Genomic DNA, 22956 nt, shown 5'->3' with positions numbered 1-22956 from the left:
CGCCGGAGGCCGCCATAGGCCCGCCTCGCGGCCCAGGACGACGTGTGGCGCGTGGACTCCCTCAGGTCCAGCCCAGCGGGAACCCGGTAGGCACTTCCGGGCAAGGTTCTGTGCACCTGTTCCTTCCTTCTTAAGTGTCTTCCCGTCTGGGAAAAAGTGGGCATGCCCCTCCCCAGAGAACAAGATGCACCACAGCAAATCTACATTAAGAACAGCGAGGAAGACTAATCCCAAAGCAAGAAGGTGCCAGGCATCTCTAAACTGTTTCGAAGTTCACGTGACCCACCGAGTGTCGGGCCCCAGTGGTCACGTGACACCGCGCGCGCCCTCGCGTAGGGAGAGCCGGCAGGCTCTGTGCGCGCGCCTTCGCCGCTGCCTACCATCCTCTCGACGGGAGGGTGAGGAGCGGCGGAGTGATCAGGCGTCTGGGGCCCGGTGCGCGTGCGCAGCGAACAGCTGTCACCCAGTGCGGAACAAGTCTTCCAAATTTCCCAAATCTCCCTGGGCCGGAGGCCACCCTCTTCCTCCTCATCTTCCTCCTCTGGGTAGTATCCCGGTCCACCCCGCGCGCCAGGTAACCGCTTTTCCGGACTCCGGGCGAGGGATGGTGGGGGGAGGGGCTCGGGCGGTCTTCTCGGCACTGCCCCGCTCTGCTCGGAGCCGCTGGGGGTGCCGGCGGTCGGGGCAGCGGAGACGCGGCGCTAGAGACGCTGGGTCCACGACTGCCGCCGATGTCTTGCTGGGGAGAGAGTGGCCGGCCATAGTCGCAGCGGAGAGAGGCGGGAGCCAGTGACAGTCCGCTCCGGCCCTCTTGGGGGTTCGATCCCCGCGCTCGCCGTTCTCCCGGGGGTCGAAGTCTGGGTCCCCCTCCTTCGGGCAGAGCAGCGCGCGGGTGGTCCAGGGATGCCGACTCCTTTCCATTCCCCTTAAAGCCTGGTCTGCGGGGGACTCCAGGGAGGTACGGCCTGCTTCGCTCTCGGTGCCATCTCTTCTCTGGAACTGTCACGACCCGGGGGTTTCGGTGAAAGCAGGGGCTCCTCTCCAGAACATCTCGGCGCAGGCAGGCAGCGCCTCCCCGGGTTCGTCCGCAGCCCCCTTGCTGCTCTTTTGGTTTTTTTCGTCAAGGGACCATCTCTTCTTGCAGTGCCTGAAACCACGATGCGGTGTAGACAGTGGGAGCTTAATAAATGAGTTGGATCGCTCCACGTGGAATGCCAGGCACGCACGGGACGTGGCGAAGGGTAGGGATGTGGAGGGGGGAGTTAGGCAGGCAGAAGCTCTGGGTTCGAGCTTGGGTTTTTCCTCGAGGCGAGCCAATGAAACCAACGGGGCTAGATTCAGATGCTTTAAGCCGGGTGGACTCGGAGCCAGCCTTGCCCTACACTGCCCGGTGCAGGTCTGCAAGGACTGGCTTTGGTGTGGGCGATGCTCAGGAGGGTTTTGTAAGGTTTCTGCTCCAGGAGAAGAGAGGACAAACTTTTTTTTTTTTTTTTTAAACTTGGTAAATTACCCTCAAGGCGGTTTATCAAGACCTGCTTTGGAAATGTGGGTTAGAAGTTGGCGTTGGTTCACCCTATCTCGGTGTAAGTTTATGGTAGGCTCAGTTCCACCTACGTTCGGACCAAGTTTTGACCTATTTCACTCCCTTGAATGTGCAGGAATTTTTATTTTTCATCGGGAAATTCGGCTTCACCGTTTCTATGGTAACATTTGCTAATATAATTTCTGAGTGTTGTGGCTGGAAATTAGTGGCTTTAATTCTTAAAGGTCCATTTTTGCCGTGAAACACTTAGTTCTCCTTTATGATCATTACTCAAATTCTGCCTTGCTGGTCTCCTCCACCCCCCCCCCCCCATGCTTTGTTTTGGGATGTATTACACGGCTATTCCGTTTTTTTAGGCCCCCTTTCTCCCAATTTAAGGCATTATGAAAAGTTTGCATACAGTCTTTACAACACTCCACGAACTTGGTGGTACAATACAATTTAAATTGGAGACTATTAACAGATTTTAATCGGTTGCTTGTCTAAAATTAAAAATATGTTTTAAACCTTGTAGGTGCACAAATGCTTTTAAAAAATCCATTATTAACTTTTCTATAAGAATGAAGATTTTAATAAGCTGAATAGGTACATAATTTTTAAAAAGTTGCTTAGATTTAAATTTCAAATGAAGGATGAAAATCTGGTATTTTGAGTTCTCTGCTTGACACCAGAACCACCCAGGCCTAAGTTAGGTGCCTAACTAAACTTGGGTAGTCTGTGATTTCTTCTCTTTCTTTTTCTCATTGTTTTGTCTTTGTTTCTTGACTGGTTCCCGCCCCCCTTCCCCCTTTAGAATGTTAGGGCTTTGAGAACAGGTTCTTTTTTTTTTTTTTCTTTGCTATATTTCTAGCAATTTACCATAATTCTTGGGGGCGCTAAAATAAAATATCCTCTTTCTTTTTAAGTAGCAATTTTATAACTTGCATACCACATAATCCACCTACTTAAAGGGTACAATCCAGTGGTTTTAGTATTGCATGGAATTGTGCAACTGTCATCAGAATCAATATTAGAACATTTTTATCACCTCCAAAGAAGCCCTGTTCCCATTAGCAGTTATTGTCCCTTTCTCTTCAGCTCCTATCTCCTTTGGCCCCAACCAGTGACTAATCTGCTTTCTGTCTCAATGAATGTACCTATTTTGGACATTTCATGTAAGTATAACCATACAATAAGTGGGTTTTTTGGACTGGAGTCTTTCACTTAGCATAATGTTTTCAATGTTCATCCATCATGTAGCATCTATCAGTACTTTATTCCTTTTTATGGCTGATTTGTATTCCATTGTATGGATATATCACTTTTTGCTTATTCATTAGTTGATGGGCATTTGAGTTGTTTGTACTTTTTGGCTATTATGAATAATGTGCTATGAATATTCACAAACTAGTTAGTATGTATGTGTGATTTTCTTTATTCTTGGATATATGCCTAGTAAGAATTGCTGGGTTAAATCTTTTTCTTGAGTGAATAGATGGATGAAGAATGGATAGTTAGGGTTGAAGGATACTCTCTCCAGGCCCTTGAGGGACCTACTCTGCTCCACCACCAGGTTCCTTTCTCTGGAGGCCAGAAGTCTCTGTGTGGGGCTTTGTCCTATGGATAGTGATGTTTTTTCCTTGTCTGGGTGTCTTTAAGATCATCCATTTATTTTAGCCAGTTTTTCTTCATACAGCAAATGATTATTCCCTTGATACTAATTTGTTATATATTTATTAGAGATGATAAAACAGGTATATTCCATACTATCATTAAACTCAGTGTCTAATGCCGGTCTTTTGGTCTTTTAAAGTAATATAAATTTATTTTATATATTTTATATTTTATACACACACACACACACACTCACTCCTCTGCTCACCTCCATTTCTAATATGAATTTTTTGGGAGTTGTGCAAGAATTAAAGTCACTGTTTTTCTTCACTTGCTACCAATCTAGAAGGTTTTGTGGAAACTAAAATATAAATTTTAAAATATTATGTTATTATCTTTAAAATATTGTATTGCACATCCTCAAAGATTCTCATTTCCCCACCCTCCATGCCCTTTGGAACAATCCAGTCCTTTCCCTGAGAATCAAGTCCTTTCAGCTCTCTCAGTAAGGCTTTGCCCAGCCAAATCCCCCCCCCCCCAATTTCCTGGCTAGGTGGGGCTGGTACCTTGCTCACCTTCTTGTTCCCTCTACCTTGACTGCTACCCTGACCTGTTCTTCTTTTCTGGTTAATTCCATCTCATCCTTCAGATAGCTTACTTAGCTCAGTTGTTACTTCTTCAAGTTGGGCTTACCTCTATACTGTACACTTGCTATAGCAGTATTTTGTAATCTCCTTCATAGTCTTAAACAATTATACGATTAGTCGTGGATTACTGTTTACTCTCCACCACCATGTATGTATGCACAGAAAAAGTTTTGTGCAAAATGTTTTAAGTGGTTAATTACTTCTGGGTGATGAACTTATGGGTAATTTTTCTTGTTTGTTTCTGTGTGCATTTTCTGAATTCTCTATGTATCAGTATGACTTTCGTGAACAAGAGAATAAAGAAAAATCATCAGTAATTGCCATTTTTATTATAATAAAATTCCTTCTACTCTCTTGTTTTAGGAAACTAGATAAGATTTTACTGTAGCTTTAAATATCAAACTTTTATTACATTTTAATTCTTTCTCATATCTAGGGATGATAGGGAAGGTGAGCATATTTTACCATTGGTTGTCTAGGGATGGAATTTCTGGTATTGAAATTAAGCTGATTCTAAGGAACAGAATCTAGCTTTGATACTATTAGGCTATGATAGTGTAGATAACTCATTTTCCTTTTTCTCTGAGAAATGTCTTTGTTCTATCACATTTGTATGCTTCATAGTACAGAGCTTTTCATTGCACAGTTACTTGTTATTTGCATGGTCTTATTTTTGCTGGGTAGTTTGTTCTGCCTAATAGTGGGTATATTTCTTCAGTAAGTAATTTAACACGTACTGTGTATCATGTGCTGTGTTAGATGTGGAGCATACAGCAAATGAACACAATGGACAAGTGATTCTCTACCATTTCCTGGAAGATTATTTTGAGTATGAATGTTTTGTTACACTGTTGCTCTACATTTTCAGATACACTGTGGCTTTAGCTACTATGGTATTTATAAGCTGTTGCTCCATAGAATCTTTAAAATTTATCGTAGATTTTTTTTTGCATTTGTGTTATTTATTATTGAGGGTACTTACAGAGCAGAATCATGTGTCATAAACCCTTTTGATGCTGACTTCTTTTTTTAGATCTCCATCCAATAATAGTTATTAATTTGACATCTTTATTTGTTAACTGTAACTAGGTGAACTGGGATCTTTCCTCTCAGCACTGCTTCTCTGGGTTTCTCATGGATCTCATCCCATTTCACTGCTCACTTGGGGGGAACCTGTGAGTTATCCCAGGTATCTCATCACATCCAGACTGTCGCCAAACCTTATCATTTCTGCTTCCAAAATATATATTAGATCAGTCCTCTAGTCTCTGCTTGGTATCATCTCAGTAGCCACTCCAGACTCCTTCCTATTTCTGCTCCATTCTTGATCTTTTAAAATGCAAATTGGATCATTCTCATTGCTGTGGGGAGACTTAAAATTCTTGCATTATCTCTTCCTGTCTGAAGGAAGCAACCTCCAAACCTTATCTAGATGGTTTTAGTTTTCCTCTCTGCCCATTGGCTTTTCTTTTTCTTAAAGTGTACAGGCCCTTGCTGACTGAAGGTGCTGTTTTCTGTCAGACTTTCTTCCCACTTTCTTTTTGGTACATCATTCCAGTGTCTGCTTGAATGTACTTGCTTAAAGAATCCTGACCTGTCACGTGCACCTCTCCTCCAATCTAAATCAGCTTTCCTAATGATAATCTATCTTAATTACCTAATTGTTTCCTTCCACAGCACTTAAGCATATAGCAATGAATACAATAGATCAGTAATTCCCAACACTTCAAGAAAAGGATTGTTTTGAGCGTGAATGTTTAGTTACACTGTTGCTCTTTATTTATGTGATTATTTGATAGTTTCTAGACTGTAAGAATTCTACAAGGGCAGGGACCCAAGTATTTTCATTCACTTCTCTAAGTCCAGGATACTGCTTTGTACACTGTGCTGTACTCTGATATTTTCTGTCTTGTTCCATATCACATATTATAAAAATATTGATATAATCCATCAAATTGGGTAGGATTGCAGGCTGCAGTATGAACAACAAGCTCTAAGGATATATGAGGAAAATGCTTTGCTTACATTAAGTCCTCCCCCGCCTTTTGAAACACAATTGCTATTTTCTAATTCTTGTCTGATTGGAAGTCCAAGTGCGTATAGCTATCCTATACCTTTACTATTATATCCCTGAAAGCTAGTTCTGCTTAGAAATTCTGACCTGGTCTCAAAGGAGAGTTGCTTAAGGTCAGGTTGAGAAAAATCTAAGTCAGACTCTATACCTTAGATCTTGTCCTCTAGGTTTCTCTGGGCCACAGATAGCCAATATTCTTCTACCCTATTTGGCAAAGCTCACTGCAGGTGTGTGGTAAGTCACTGGTAAGGCTGGCCTCTAATCACTTTTATTTTCTCAATTTGTTTCAAACCAAACTAAATTCCAAAAATGGTAACAAAGGGATCAAGGCAAACAAGTGTTTGTGAAGGGCTGAACTAAGGAGCCTGGCTTGGTAAGGATGTCATGTCATATTCAGTAGATAAGAACTGATCACTAGAGCTGTGGTTCTCATTTATTCACTTCACCAGAACCTCTGCAAGGAAGGCTTGGGGCTCTTCGGTCTCCATCAATGAAATACTGATCTCTTATCTATTTTGCTAACAAAATAGTAGAAATAACCTAAATATCTAGCATAAGGGCTATTTAACTGCACACTGTGATGTGATATTTGTATCTTGGATGAATATTTTAAAATGTTAGAATTATTCCAAACCTATGTTTAATGAAAGAAAATTATACAAAATTTTATACATCACAGGACCCTAGTTGTGTTTCATTGTGTTTTTATAAATGTACATATGTTAGAGAAAAGAAACTGGAATGCTAATTTGATAGTGAAATTACTGGTAATTTTTATTTTCCTTCTTAGAGATTTTTTAGAATGAGCATTGTTGCATTTATAATTAGGGATACTAGTTGAAAAGCAAATTTCCTGTACATTAATTTAGGTACTGAAAATAGTAAAAATAATACCTTTATTAAATGCTGGATAGTGCCCAGATTTCTAGTGGCTGTGTTTTGGGGACCCCTGTCAAAGTGGGATGTGCATTTCACCTTCACAATCTTCATAGTCTTCCACTGCACAGTGATCCATGTTTCTTCTCCTGGTCTGTTTTTTTTTTCTTCCCTGTCTACATTATTAAAGCTTACCTTGTTTTTCATCTTTATTGCTGAAATAGAACTGTATCTTTTCATGCCCTACTTATGCATGTTGATAATGAATGTTTAACTGATGGTTGCCCAAAGCATGATAATTTGGAAAATCCCAATATCCCTTATTACATCCTGCTGTGTGGCATGAATTAAAGGGATAGAAAGGATTTTGGATGAATTAGGGATTATGCAGGGACATCTTCTTTCTGTTAATTTTGTCAGGTTATAGTGGGACCTAACAAACAAAATTGAAGGAAACATATAGTGATAGTTTATTTTTTTTTAAGATTAAAAATTTTTTTAAAAATATTTTATTTATTTATTTGACAGAGAGAGAGATCACAGGCAGGCAGAGAAGCAGGCAGAGAGAGAGAGAGGGAAGCAGGCTCCCCGCTGAGCAGAGAGCCTGATGCGGGGCTCAATTCTAGAACCCTGAGATCATGACCCAAGCCAAAGGCAGAGGCTTAACCCACTGAGCCACCCAGGTGCCCCTTTTTAAAGATTTTTTAAAAATTTATTAATCTGACAGACAGTGAGAGGGAACACAAGCATGGGGAATGGGAGTGGGAGAAGCAGGCTTCCTGCTGAGCAGGGAGCCTAATGAGGGGTTCTATCCCAGGACCTTGGGATCATGACCTGAGCAGAGGCTTAAAGACTGAGCCACCTAGGCACCTCTGTAGTGATAGTTTAAATGTATAATCATCACGCATCAGTAAATTTTTTGAAACCTATGTTTGAAATTGTTCAGTGTTTTAGCATTCAAACCTTAGTAAATTATGCTTTTGAAAATGTATTTGATAGCCATACAAAATAGTTATACTAACTATTGATTTACTATTTTCTAGAGAAATAATTGGAAACTTTAGAAATTAGAAATGTCTTAAGTATGGACAATTTGTTGGACAGATAGGACTTTTGGTGGGGGGATGTGTGTGTTTGTGTGTGTGAGTGATAGTACTTTTAGGAGATTTTATAGTTCTTTTCTCATTTTTAGCATGGGAGTTTCAGAAATCTGAACTTTCCCAGTTGATCTCGACCATGTCAGGCATTAAAGGACTAATGTTCTCAGTGTCACTCCGTAATTAGACTCATAAGAAGAACTAGGACCTGGATACAAAGCATGCTTGTCCATTCTTCAGGGCTCTTTCTAGGAAGTCTTGCTTCTTGGGAAAGCACATCATTTAGTGACAGGCAGATCCCAGCAGATGGACACGGATAGTGTTGAGGAGTAATCTTTTTTTTTTTTTTTTAATTATTATTTTGTATTTTTTAAAGATTTCATTTCTTTATTTGACAGAGAGAGAGAAAGACAGTGAGGGAGGGAGCACAAGCCGGGGGAGTGGGGGAGGGAGAAGCAGGCTCCCCATGGAGCAGGGAGCCCGATGCAGGGTTCTATCCCAGGACCTGGGATCATGACCAGAGCCAAAGGCAGACACTTAATGATTGAGCCACCCAGGTGCCCCCGTTGGGGAGTAATCTAAACTAGTTTTTACCTGTGGGGCTTCTCTGACCCTTGAGAGTATTCACGTTTCTCATCAGAATATTCTTCCTGCAGGTACATTTTCTCCTGTTGAAGAGGTTAAAGAAGTCAAATTCTTTATTTTGGCTCTGTCTTTATCTCCATATTCTAACTAGTTTCTCAGACATTTGTTTAAATACCAGACCTAAGGGTATTTGTCTCTGATTCAACATTAGCCTTGTTGCTTCTGTTGTGTTTTGGAAATGCATCAGATACTTAGAAAGCACACAGGTATCCCTTTGAGGGGAAGTCTGATGGTACAGTCTCCCCCCCCCCCAGGCTGCTTATCTCACCCATTCTGTTTTTATTTAACTTTCAAAAGGCACTATCACCTTGATAGTTGGACACTTTACTGAGAACTCTCAACATTCAGGGCAGCTTGCATTAGTAGGAGGAATTTGGACCTGAGATAGGTAAATTCATTCCTTTTTGATAATTTAACTTATTAAAATCATTAGAGTATAAATGTATATTAAAATATTATTTTAAGTGGGCAATGCAAAGTATACAACAACGTATACAATTCAGAAGATATAAACGGGGGAGTGCTTGGGTGGCTCAGTGGGTTAAGTGTCGGACTGTTGATTTTGGCTTAAGTCATGATCTCAGGGTCATGAGATCAAGCCCTGCATCTGGCTCTGTGCTCACTTAGTGGGGAGACTGCTTGAGATTCTTTCCTTCTGAGGCTCCCCCCACCCCCCAATGTATGCTCCCTCTCAAATAAATAAGAACATCTTAAAAAAAGAGAAGATATAAATAGGTAAAAATTGCATATTCTCACTTTTGCTATCAGACAGCCAGTTTCTTCATTTTGGTTAACCACCATTAAACCCGTTTCTTTTAGGGCTTTTCAGAGATATTTTACGTATTCTATATAGGATATTCTATAAAGCTTGTATATGTATATGTATACATTTTTTAATACAAATTGTGGTGTCTATACTTGTTCTGAATATGTTTTCACTTAACACTGTAACTTGAATGTGATTTTTTAAAAAAGATTTTATTTATTTATTTGATAGAGAGTGCACACAAGTAGGCAGAGGAGCAGGCAGAGAGAGAGGGAGGAGCATTTTCCCCATGGAGCAGGGAGCCTGGGTGCAGGGTTCAGTCCCAGGACCCCAGGATCATGACCCACCTGAGCTGAAGGCCTAGCGATGAAGCCACCCCAGCTTCCCTCGAATGTGATTTAAAAAATATGAATACATGCAGAGCTCATTTTTAAAATGATCCCACAGTAATTACATTTTATGCATCTACCATAATTTATTTAACCAGTGCAATATTAAAAGTCATTTAGCTTGATTCTGTTTCTATATAGTGGTCTATTTATGTACCATTACCTCAGTGTTTCATTTTTTATTTTTTTAATTTTTACCTCAGTGTTTTAATTGTTGAAGCTTTATAACATGTTTTTGGGACTTTTCAGTCTGTTCTTATTTTCCCTCATTATATTTAACTTTAGAATCAATTTATCAAGTTCCAGGAAGCTATTGATAGTTTTATTAGGAATGTCTTTCATTTATGGACTTACTTAGAGAAATAACTTTCAGATGCTGACTTTTCCTGCCCAGAAATATGGTATGCCTTTCCATTTAAATGTTCTTTTAAGTCCTTAGAAAGGACATTAAAAAAATATCTTTACAGAGATCTTGCATATTTTCTTAAATTTTATTCCTTTTTATTTTATTTTAAAAGTAATTTTCTTACTTTACTTTGGACAATCTCAAACTTTTAGAAGTGTTGCAGTTATAGTACAAAGAACTACATGCTTTATTGCTTCTCAGTATTTCAGTGGATATTTCCAAAAAGGCAGTTTCCTATAAAACCACAATATTTCCACCAAAATCCAGAAGTTACCACCGATAAGTACTTTCACCCAATCTTTAGATTTTTTTTTTTACTGTATCACTATTGTAATAGTGATGTTTCTTGTAGCAAATGTATCCATTCCAGAATGATGCATTACATTTTCTTGTTCTGAGGTCTTTTAAGCATCCCTTCATTCTCAGGTAGTCTTTAGTCTTTCCTTGATTCTCTTTTTCTTTCTTTTTAAAGATTTTATTTATTTATTTGACAGACAGAGATCACAAGTAGGCAGAGAGGCAGGCAGAGAAGCAGGTTCCCTGCTGAGCAGAGAGCCCGATGTGGCGCTCAATCCCAGGACCCTGGGATCAGGACCCAAGCTGAAGGCAGAGGCTTTAACCCACTGAGCCACCCACGTGCCCCTTGTGATTAGAATATTGAGGCATCATTGGCCGGAATATCACAGAGGTGGAACTCTATTTTTTTTTTTTTAAGATTTTATTTATTCATTTGACAGACAGATCTCAAGCAGGCAGAGAGAGAGAGGAAGGGAAGCAGGCTCCCTGTTGAGCAGAGAGCCCAACGTGGGGCTCGATCCCAAGACCCCGAGACCATGACCCTAGCCAAAGGTAGAGGCTTTAACCCACTGAGCCACCCAGGCGCCCCGGAACTCTATTCTTTTTATTACATCTTATCAGGTGGTACATAATTTCATTTTGTTCTGTTATTGGTAATGTTCACTTTGATTGCTTAAGATCTTCTACGCTAGACTCTTCTGTGCTTCTCTACTCTATTTTTTGTTTTGTTTTGTTTTGAAAAACTATGTAAATACTTGCTTAAGTTTTAATTTTAATTTATTTATCTTTATCAATTAGGATTTATGGCTTCCTGTTCTATTCAATGAGTTATAATCTGTTAATATTGTTATTTATATTGACACTTAAATTGTTATAGTTTTGTTCAATGGGAATCCTTTATGTTTGGTTCTGTGTGCTTTTGACATGTCCTGTCATTCTTTGGGCATTCCCTCCCTTTTGGGCACAGTGAGATATGCATGCTCATCTTGAACTTTTCTTACCCCAAATATTTAGAAGCCAGGTGGTTATTGATATTGGGATGTTGCTCCCGTGCCTTCTCAATGAACCAAGCTAGAGAATATGTGTATGTTCAGATACACATTTATGTATATTAATCCATACATATACATGCACACACACAAAAATTACATAACAAATGTACTAGTATTGGTGCATTCTTGTACTCTGGAATGAATTTTTAGTCCTGGCTTATTATTTTATTATTTTATTTTTTTTTAAAGATTTTATTTATTTGAGAAAGAGAGAATGAAAGAGAAAGAGAGCATGAGAAAGGGGAGGGTCAGAGGGAGAAGTAGACTACCTGTTGAGCAGGGAGCCTGATGCAGTACTTGATTCCAGGACTCCAGGATCATGAGCTGAGCTGAAGGCAGTCGCCCAACCAACTGAGCCACCCAGGCGCCCATGGTTATTATTTTAATGTGCTTTTGGATTTTGCTTCTTCTTTTTTTTTTTTTCTTTGTGGTAGGCTGCAAAGCAAAGTTTGTTGAGTGATAGTGAGTGATAGTACAAAGCACCTGAAGAGTAAGGGGGCCTGAGAGGGTTGCCGGCTTCCTCATTTAAAAAAATAATTTTCGTCAATACTCTTAAAATTGTTCTGCAGTTTTCTTGGGCCATTTAGGCGTGCTTCTTAAAGGACTTTAGAGCTTTTTTTTTTTCCTCCCCCCTGTGCTTAGCAATAGCTTAAATAATATTGGATTATGTTTCTTAAATATTGAGCATAATTCTATGAAACCATCTGGGCTTGGTACTGCAAGTTTATTCTTTTTTTTTTTTTTTTTTTTGGTTGAGCCGCTGCCTTCGGCTCGGGTCATGATCTCAGGGTCCTGGGATCGAGTCCCGCATCGGGCTCTCTGCTCAGCGGGGAGCCTGCTTCCCTCTCTCTCTCTCTGCCTGCCTCTCTGCCTACGTGTGATTTCTCTCTGTCAAATAAATAAATAAAATCTTAAAAAAAAAAGTTTATTCTTGATTTAGTGGGCTTTTGGTTTGCTTTATTATGGTAGCTGAAGAGCCTAGCAAAGAGGTCATTTATATTTGGGGTCTGGGTTTTGGGGATACTAAATGTGCAGTCAGTTCATGGCATCTACTTGCTGTTTGACTTCAGGGGAGTGGTTTCCATTTCTGAGCCTTAGTTTCATCATCTCTCAAATGGGAATAATCACAGCTGGCTAATAGCACAGAAAACTAGTAAGAATGAAAATGAAGTATTGTATGTTACAGCATAGTAAAGAACCAAAACAGATACAGTTTTTTATTTATTTATTTTTTTAAAGATTTTATTTATTTATTTGACAGAGAGAGATCACAAGTAGGCAGAGAGGCAGGCAGAGAGAGAGAGGAGGAAGCAGGCTCCCTGCTGAGCAGAGAGCCCGATGCGGGACTCGATCCCAGGACTCTGAGATCATGACCTGAGCCGAAGGCAGCGGCTTAACCCACTGAGCCACCCAGGCGCCCCAGATACAGTTTTTTAAAAAAGATTCATTTAATAAGGTTTCAGTGTTCAAAGAGTTGTCAGTGAGGATCGTCTTTAGTATAATACTGTTGAAAGAGTTTGTGCAGATGGCCCATACTACTCTGCAAAAGACCAGGATGTAAACAACAAAGAAAAGTTATGAATCAAACAAACAAAATGTGATGAGTTTATTTTCATGAACATTAATGAGGGTTTGGTTTTATATTTATTAAAATCATAATTTAAATCAAGGAGAAGCATGGAGTAACATAATGATTTTCCTTTGTGTTCGTATCATGATTATATTTGTGATTATTATAGTTTGGTTAAGTATTTGAGATTTCAAAGAAGGGTAAACTCATCTAAAGAGATGTTGAAAATACTTTCATGTGTTTATAGATGCAGTTCGAATGTTAAGGAAACCCTGTATTGGTATTAAGATTAAAAGAATAAAAGATTTACAAATACCAGTGCAAGGTACTATGCCATCATTGCATATGGGATGAGAATATAGTAAATCCTTTTCCGGCAAGCTTGTTTTTTTGGACAGGTAGTTACCAAAAAATGTGCAAATTGTCACAGTTCTTTAAAATAGTGTTCCTTGCATTCATTAATAATGGAATAAGCAAGATTATTCCATTATGTCAGATTATTGTGTCTGATATTTTCCAACCTTTTTTTCTTCCCTCTCAGTATAGCTGATACTATGTGTGGCTTATGTGATTATGAATCTTTAGAAATAATTTCAAAGTTTCCATACAAAATTAAATTTAAATATGTTTTCAAAATCTTTCAAATTTTAGACATCTTATGCTTGAAAATAGTAATAAGTGATTTACCTCGCTTCTCATGAGTTTTTCTGATAGACAGTGTAGGTAATCTCAGTTGTAAATGTGAAATGGGCTTCACTGTAAAGCTGATGGTAGTTGATAGGGATTCCATCACAGGCACTGAGCTTATCTGTTCCAGGGATGGGGCAGGTGGTACAGTCTGAAAGTCCAGGTGAGGGGCTGGCCAGCAAGCCTTCCACGGGGGCTTGGGGTGCGCAGTGGGTGATGCAGGCCTGTGGTTGTCATTATGCTGCAGTAGGTGGCTGGAGTCTGGGTATTGGAACCTGGAGATTCTGGTAGGTCTTGCCTGTGCCAGGGAGCATTTCCTCTTTCTCAGGTCTTCTGACTGAGGAGACAATCCAAGCCTGGCAGACTTCTTGGTAGGAAGTCACAATTAATGTGCAATGCAAGTTTGGCTGTTTTGAGTGTCCTTATCAATCACCCTGCATAATAATAGGGATTTAGAAAACAAATAAGGTTTCTAAATTCACAGTCATAGGAGAACAATCTTTTTTTTTCCCTATTCATGCAGAAATGTTAGTTGGCATTGATTGCATAATTTTTTGCTCCTGTCTGGACCCATATTTTAGTATAGTTCCGTGATTTTCCTAAAGTTGGCATTAACAGGGAATGAAGTTTTCTTTTATAACTCAAATTTTAGAAAATTCTGTAGTTTCTCTTCTTAGCTCTTTTCATAAAGGTCGTGAATCTCAATCAGATACAAATTTGCATGTTTTAAAAATGATTTTTAAATTTTTCATAACTTTTAAAAAATATTTATTTTAGGGGCGCCTGGGTGGCTCAGTGGGTTGAGCCTCTGCGTTTGGCTCGGGTCATGGTCTTAGGGTCCTGGGATCGAGCCCCGCATTGGGCTCTCTGCTTGGTGGGGAACCTCCTCTCACTCTCTGCCTGTCTGCCTACTTGTGATCTCTCTCTCTCTGTCAAATAAATAAATAAAATCTTTAAAAAATATATATTTATTTTAGAGGGAGCAGGAGAGAGAGAGCCTGGTAAGAACACAAGAACAGTGGGAGGGAGAAGCAGACTCCCTGCTGAGCAGGGAGCCCAGTTTGTACAATGTGGGACTCCATCCCAGGGCCCTGGGATCATGACCTGAGCTGAAGGCAGAGGCTTAATCCACTAAGCCACCAAACATTTTCTTGTTCCATGCTTAGATGTTTTATCGATATACGGGTTAGAGATTATGTTTGGCTTTAAAATAGTTAGATTTAGAAAGAGTCTAGGAGTAAAGAATTAAAACAATTAGTATTTCCATTCTTAAAAAAGAAATTTAAGGCCAAGATAATCCTTTCTCTGCCTTGTTATCATTGTCTATCAGGTAATTTATGATTCCATGTAGTATCCATATTTAGAATTTATTTTTTAGTTCCAAAGTGTATGCATTTATACTTACTGAGTTTTTTGTTTGTTTGTTTGATTGTGTTCTCTGTACCTTTGACAATTAAATAGTAAGATCTGATATGAAATTTCCCTGCATTGCAATGTGAGAAATTGCTTTTATGAAACACTACAAACTACTTTCTAGGTGAAAAGATTTATTACTTAGAATTACTGCTGTTTGTAAACTTTCTTTTCTTCTGCTGTTAATGATGCATTTATATAAAAATTTCCTCCCAGATCAAAGGGTATTGGTAGGATGCTTAATTCATATAGCTAGAAAAGATTTTTATCCTAGTGTACAAATGATTTTTTTACACAAATTACCTTTTAATGCTAAAATCATTGTGGGTGTTATAATTGATGATTATTTAAAAGTCAGTTATTTTACCAAAGGAGCCATGCTCGAGTGTTTGTTCATTTAATCTGTAAATTTAAAGATATTTAGTTAATATAGTTATGTTATTGGTGGTATAACAGAGTAAGACTAAGGAGAGGAGACCCAAGCAATTCATTGCCATTTTAAGTACTTGAATACAAATACATAATCCAATCACAGACTTTCAATTAAAATAATGTCACAAAATATAGTTAGAAAACAACTTTTGAAGCTCTGTGTTGAGTCTTCATTGGCCATGCAGGTCCTATTTGGTACATTTATACAAAAATATGGAATTGTCAAGATGAAAAGCTGGAAGTGATTGTTAGGTATTACAGAAAAGTTGTATTAAAGAATAGTTTTAGCATAGAATATAAAGAGTTTTGTAGTTTAATTCAAAGTATATTTCAATTTCCTAGGTATTTTCAGAAATTTATCACTTGTATTGGTTGTTTCATCAATTTAAAAATTTTATTTAGTGCTTGAGGTATACAAAAGACATGATACAGTCTTATGAATTCACCCAGATATACTTATTTGATTTTCTTCTATCCCGTCTGCTTTCCTTTAGCAATCTTGTCCCGATTTTTGTGTTCATATTCCCTTGCTTTATCTATTATTACTATTTTTTTAAAGATTTATAAGAATCCCTGCCTATGCGGGGAGAGAAAAAGGGAGAAGAGGATCCCAAGCAGATTCCCTGCTGAGTGCAGAGCTGGTGCAGGGCCCGATCTCACATAACAATATTTTAGTATTTTTTTTAAACTCTCTGCCCAGTGTGGGGCTCACACTCACAACCTGAAGATTAAGAGTCATATGGTTCACCAACTGAGCCAGCCAGGCAACCCAGTATTCCCATGCTTTAGAAAGATGGATTTATTTTATATGCATTTATCATTTAAGAAGAGATTAAATTTTATTTTTTGGATTTGTAAAAATAGACATGTGCTTTGAGTAGTTTAAGACTAAACTTTCTGATGTTCATATGTTTATTGTTGAGAATAGCTTTGGTTGGTTCATTTGTTTTATTTTCACTGCTGTGAATTGGTTGAATATACTCTTATTTATTGATTTTCCTGTAAATGGACGTTTTAGTTGCTTTTGATATTTAGCTGTTATAAAAATGCTACTGTGAATATTGTCATACAATGTCTGTTATTGAACATATGCTATAGTTTCTTCAGGCCCCATGGCAGGGGTTTTGAACCTCTGCACACTCGACAGGGCTGAATAATTCTTTGTTGTTGTGGGTGTCTTCTTAGGCATTGTATGTTAAGCAGTGTCCCTGGTCTATACCCACTAGATGCCAGTAGCAGTCCTCCTGTTGTGACGAATAAAAACACAGACATTGCTAAGTTTCACACATTGACCGTCTCACACTCACCTCTTCACTCTGCCCTTTCCCGCAGTGCCCATCTGTGGTCTTTTCTTTTTCCTAAGAACTCTTAGAACACTTAGGTTTGTACCTAGAATTTAGCTCCAAGATACATACTGCCTTGTATTGCCAACTTTGCTAGGACTTCTTAGCCTTCTGGATTTTCAGTTTCTGGCAAAGGGGAAGGAATTCCTGGTCAGTTGAACAATCTTTATGACTGTTGGCGTTTTCCTTCTGATTATGGTCAAGCTAGGCAGTTATTCTGGGAGGAGTTCTTTTTGCTTTTAGATTCTGTACCCAGAGTTAGATGGAAGCATATTTCAAGCATCCAAAACCTTCCTTTCTCCCTTCCTGCCTATTTAATCACTATAGCAAAATCTCAGTTATGCCTATAATTATATTTTAAAAACTATATGATTTTGATTAAGTTTGTTACAATTTTTCAAAAATGTATTTTAGAGAGGACGTGAGAGAGTATTTCGAGCTCTCACACATGAGTGGGCGGGAGGGGCAGAAGTAGAGGAGGAGAGTAAAGCAGACTCCTCGCTCACTGTGGAGCCTGAAGCAGGGCTCTATCTCAAGAGCCTGAGATCCTAACCTGAGCTGAAATCAAGAATAGATACTTAACTGACTGAGCCACCCAGGTGCCCCAAGTTTGTCATCTTTTTGATTGATATGTTAAGTGCTGTTTGCTGCCACTGCCTTTAAGTAATAGAGAGATCTTTCTTTTGCTTTGCCTTGGATACCTCTTTAGGGATTTATGCTCAGAGTTTGGACAACTTTGTGGTCTCTTCTGTTACCTTTTCTGTCATGGGTGTGGTTCTTTCAGTAGTCAGGTCCAGTGTTTTGCATTTTGAGATGGCTCTCTTATTTTAACCTAAGATAGGTGAGTTGTTTTTTTCTTTTTTCTTATTGTCTCCATGTCCTTGAAATTAAGTGATTTTATTAGGCAAATTCTTTGATTAATCTTTGTATTTAGCTATAGAAACAGAATGTCACTTGAAGGAATGAATGATTTAGATAGAAGGAATAGGTAGTAAGATCTGAATCATGCTTTCAAAGAAAACGATGGGATGGGACTAGTTTTACATCACATGTTGAAGTTAGTTACAGTGATTTGCAATTGGAAGCCATTTTTACTGAGAGAATGGTTCAGTAAGAATGTTACATTTTGAAGATTTATCTATTTAAGTAGAAGTTGGGGGCATGGTGCAGTTAAAAGCTTAGAAATCAGAAAAGTATTGATTAAATAAAGACTTGAACTTAAGTTACTTGATTTTTGTTAATGTAAATAATTAGTGCCTTATACCCCTCTACACTTTATTCCTTCGTCTCTCTCACTTATAACACTGGGGCCTTAAAGGACTCAGAGATCATGTATTTTACTGGTTCCCAGACTTAGGGATTTGAAAAAATCAGTTGAACTGACATAGGCTTTTCTTTCCTTTTTTGGGTCAACTTTTAATTTCCTAAAATAAAAAGTATCGAAGAAAACTTACTACTATTACTATCCAAAAAACATCAACAAAGTAGAAAGGATTCTCTAAGAATAAAAGCTGGAACTTTATGAAACACCAGAGCATTTTCCTTCCTGTTTTCAGAGGGCTAGTGGACTCACTGTTCACGAGTGTTTAGGAACATTGAATTTGTTTAGTTTCCTTAGTTTGAGGGTTACTGTGACTTAACATTAGCAATTATGTAGTGCTTCATTCCCTGTATATTAAGACATTCCCGTGTCACTAGTTCTCTACAGCATTAGGATGTCTGAGACAGGTCAGTAAGATGAGAAAGAGAAATAAAAAGAATAAGTATTGTAAAGGAAATAACAAAAAAGCATTATTCTCAGATAATTTTCACATGATAGTCTACAAAGAATCATTAATGAATCTGTAGACAAATTATTGGAAAAGAGATTATAAGTAGGTAGCTGGATATGAGATTAATTTAAAAAATTAATGATTTTTTTTTTTAAAGATTTTATTCATTTATTTGACAGAGAGAGATCACAAGTAGGCAGAGAGGCAGGCAGAGAGAGAGAGGAGGAAGCAGGCTCCCTGCTGAGCAGAGAGCCCGATGTGGGACTCGATCCCAGGACCCTGAGATCATGACCTGAGCCGAAGGCAGTGGCTTAACCCACTGAGCCACCCAGGCGCCCCAAAAAATTAATGATATTTTTATATGCCAGTAACAAAAGGAAAAACTCTCAGCTTAAAAAATATTATACCAAAATGGAAAATGTTCTACTTAAAACAAATACATGTTCTATTTAATGTTCTACTTAAAACAAATACATGTTCTATTTAATGTTCTATTTAAAACAAAAACATGTTCTATTTAAATGTTAAAATGACTGAATTCTTAAAAAATTAAAGACAAAGGCTCTGGAAATATCTTACATGAGAGAATACTAAAGAGATATGACAGCTACATGTATTTTTTTTTTCCACATGCATTTTCTAATTCTAGACTGAATTCCCTACTAGAGGGAAAAGAAGGGTATCATGTATATTAGTTGCTTGACAAAATTAGACACAGAAATTAGATACAAGTATTGTGTCTTTTAATCTTTTTGGAGTTGAAAAGTTCACTGTCTCTATGCAAGAGAAGACCCCTTTTCTTAGGAAATGTACATTAAAACTTTTAGGGATCCACGATATATGTAACTTACTCCCAGATGGTTCAGAAAAACAAATTGTGGGTCATAGAGAGAGAGAGAGAGAGAACGAAAATTGATAAGGCAGCAATAGGGTAGAAGATTAATAGATGAATCTGGGTAAAGTGTATACAGGCTTTTAAATTTTTTTCTAGTACAGTAATTTTTCTGTAAGATTGACGTTCTTTCTTTTTCTTTTCTTTCTTTTTCTTAAAGATTTTATTTATTTATTTATTTATTTATTTAAAATTTTATTTATTTATTTATTTGAGAGAGAGAGACAGTGAGAGAGAGCACGAGCGAGGAGAAGGTCAGAGAGCGAAGCAGACTCCCCATGGAGCTGGGAGCCTGATGCAGGACTTGATCCCGGGACTCCAGGATCACGCCCTGAGCCGAAGGCAGTCGTCCAACCAACTGAGCCACCCAGGCGTCCCTTAAAGATTTTATTTATTTGAGAGAGAGAGAAAGCCTGGTGGGAGGGGCGGCGGGCAGGAGAGGGAGAGTGATAATCTCAAGCGGACTCCTACTGAGGGCAGAGCCTGATGCTGGGCTTGATTGCATCACACAGAGATCATGACCTGAGTGGAAATCAAGAGTTGGATGCTTAACAGACCAAGCCACCCAGGTGCCCCTGAAATTTTTTCTAAAGAAAAGTTAGAAAAGATAACACTATCAACAAATTACATTCCTTCAGTGATTTAACTTTCTCCTGAAGCAGGAATGGAGGGCTTGGTAGTATGGAAGAAAGAAGGAAATAGCTATGTTTAGCCACAGGGAAAGACTTTGACAATTTTTGTCTTTTCATTTTTAAAATACACAGAATGGTTCTTTCCCAAGGTACTGAATAGTTTTTAATTTTTGTTAAAGATGTAAATCATAAAAAATGATACACACATTTATTATTTTTATTTCTACCTAAGACTTACACAATCAGGCGTCTGGGTGGCTCAGTGGGTTAAAGCCTCTGCCTTCGGCTCAGGTCATGATCCCTGGGTCCTGGGATTGAGCCCCACATTGGGCTCTCTGCTCCACAGGAAGCCTGCTTCCCTTCCTCTCTCTGCCTGCCTCTCTGCCTACTTGTGATCTCTGTCTGTAAAATAAATAAATAAAATCTTAAAAAACAAAATAAAACAAAACTTACACAATCATTTGTCTATCTTTTGTTGTAGGGCAGAGCCTTTTCTTTGAATAAAGATTGGAGTCCTGCATTTCCTCTTTGGCATAAACCACACCTACAATACAGCAGCTGCCACTTTCAGTCAGTTTCTGGTGTGTGTTTTTTTTTTTTTTTTTTTTTTTCCTTTTAGTAGAGTGAGAGTTAAACACTTGAAGTAATATGAGCTGGAATCCTAGATTTTACAAATCCCTCTATCCCCTAATCTTTTGTGTTGCAGTTCCCACACTTTATTTGACAGCCCCCCCCCCCAAAGTCATTTCATTTTACTGGATCTTTCCAAAAGATTCAACTTAAATCTTTTTTTGAAGATTTTATTTATTTATTTGACAGAGAGAGAGATCACAAGTAGGCAGAGAGGCAGGCAGAGAGAGAGAGGAGGAAGCAGGCTCCCCGGTGAGCAGAGAGCCCGATGTGGGACTCGATTCCAGGACCCTGAGATCATGACCTGAGCCGAAGGCAGCGGCTTAACCCACTGAGCCACCCAGGCGCCCAGATTCAACTTAAATCTTATAAAAACAATAACACTGTTGTATTCACACTTCATCTATTTAATTATATCAGATAATTGGCAAAAGTGGCATAAACTGGATTGCAAATAAACACTTGATTGCTAAGCTTGTAGTTTAACTGGTACTTAGACATAATAAACAGAGTCTGCTAGTCTCCACTGTGTTGTATTTTTTTGTAGCAGTGGTGTTTTTCAGAGAGAATATATAGTATGTATCCCTTATCTGGTAAATCTGTTAAGTAGTTTATTGGGATCTTCTCCTGTAGTAGGCCAGTAAGAGTAAGTAGCCCTGGGTGGCTGGCTAGTTTGTTTAATGGCTCAGTTAGTAATTTCTACTCAATATTACAAAATGAATTTTGAGTCATTCAAGTTAATTTTATGAAGATGCACCAAGGAACTGGTGGTTAGAAAGGATTACTCAAAAGGCAAACAGGTATGAATAAAACCTTCATTTGATTTACTGGTATTTGTATACCAGGTTTCTTTTCTATTCATCATTATTATTGGTTTATGTTTGATAATTTCATCAGCCATGATTCAATTATAGGTAATGTCTACTGCCCTGCTTAACTTAAGCAAAAAGGGATTTGATCCTGTAGTTGTTGAAGGTTGGAGAGCAGGCTCTTGGCTGGGTCCTGAGGGGCTCATCCCTTGGGATGTCTCCCAGAACACCACTGCTGGAGGTGCTGCCCAGAGAGCTGTCATTTCTGCTACAAATAGGAAACTGAAGAATCATAGTCTGGGATCATAGCACCGTGGCAGAAAGCTGGGGAGCAGGAAGTTGCTGCTGCATTTGTTTGTTCTATGAACATGCCATCTTAGTTTTCATACAGAGATCAGGAATAGTGCTAGGACTATTCTTAAGAGCTAAGTTACCTGTGCTAGCTCCGTTCCAGCAAGAAAAGTACCCTGTGGTTGCCAATTCTTTGCACACTCTGCCTCCTTCTGAATTCAAGTCTCTTCATTCTTCATTGGAAAAATTTAAATCATATTTGGAACGCCTGTTGCCGTGAGCTTTCAGTTCTTCAGACTATCCAGTCTCTTGAAGATGCATACTCCTCAGGTGTTTACTTTATGACTTGGATTATGCTTCGCATGACTGAGGCTCCCCCCCCCCTTTCCTTTTCCCTTTCAAATCATCTCTCTCTCTCAGGCTGTGCATTCTCTGTATGATACTTCTATCTGCTAATTTCCTTCCTTCAGCCATTTTCTGTTTATGCAAAAGGAGGACCTTGGCAGCCCCAGCCCTTCAGGGCTTCATCTGTTCTCCAATTCTGAGTTCCTGAGGGAGTGATTGAGCCAGTGGAGAGTGTAGGTCAATTGCAGTATGAAGCATTGACTGCCTGGACTCCTGGGTGTCAGTGGGAGAAATTCTTGAGGTGGGGAGGAAGATAGTTTCCATGGGCTGAGGGGTGGGGGCTTTTTGTGAATGGTCTCATTACAAGGGCTAAGATATAATTGATTCTCAGTATTTGTGGTAGTTATGTTCCATAAAGTCACTGAGAATACTGAATTAGTGAATACTGAACCATTGCTCTGAAGGTAAATGTAGGATTAGATGCCTGTGAGGCTTTGATCACACATTTTTTCAAATGATCTATGTATCACCTTGTTTTATGTGTATTTATTTTTTTTAAAGATTTTTTTATTTATGTATTTGACAGAGAGAGAGGGAGAGATCAGAAGTAGGCAGAGAAGCAGGCAGAGGGGGAAGGGGAAGCAGGCTCCCTGCTGAGCAGAGAGCCCATGCAGGGCTCAATCCCAGAACCCTGAGATCATGACCTGAGCTGAAAGCAGAGGCTTAACCCACTGAGCCACCCAGGCACCTATTAT

The 22956-nt window shown here is 38.9% G+C and overlaps 1 protein-coding gene across 8 annotated transcripts in view; it reads left to right on the top strand.

Moving 5' to 3' along the window:
* Positions 1 to 351: 351 nt before the first annotated feature.
* KDM4C (lysine demethylase 4C) overlaps positions 352 to 22956 on the top strand; it is a 476304-nt gene continuing 453699 nt past the window's right edge. For 2 of the 8 annotated variants that reach the window (XM_044265697.1, XM_044265698.1), the window contains exon 1: positions 358 to 574. The gene's annotated coding sequence lies outside the window, so the exon portion shown is untranslated. Of the gene's footprint in view, positions 575 to 939; positions 959 to 22956 lie in introns of those variants that run through there. The other 6 variants (XM_044265701.1, XM_044265700.1, XM_044265702.1 and 3 more) reach the window with 6 other exon arrangements.

This window comes from Neovison vison, chromosome 9, assembly GCF_020171115.1.
Source record: "Neovison vison isolate M4711 chromosome 9, ASM_NN_V1, whole genome shotgun sequence".
In the NCBI taxonomy this organism is placed as follows: Eukaryota; Metazoa; Chordata; class Mammalia; order Carnivora; family Mustelidae; genus Neogale; species Neogale vison.
The sequence above is the reverse complement of the archived record's forward strand: the minus strand, read 5'-3'. Positions and strand labels throughout refer to the sequence as shown.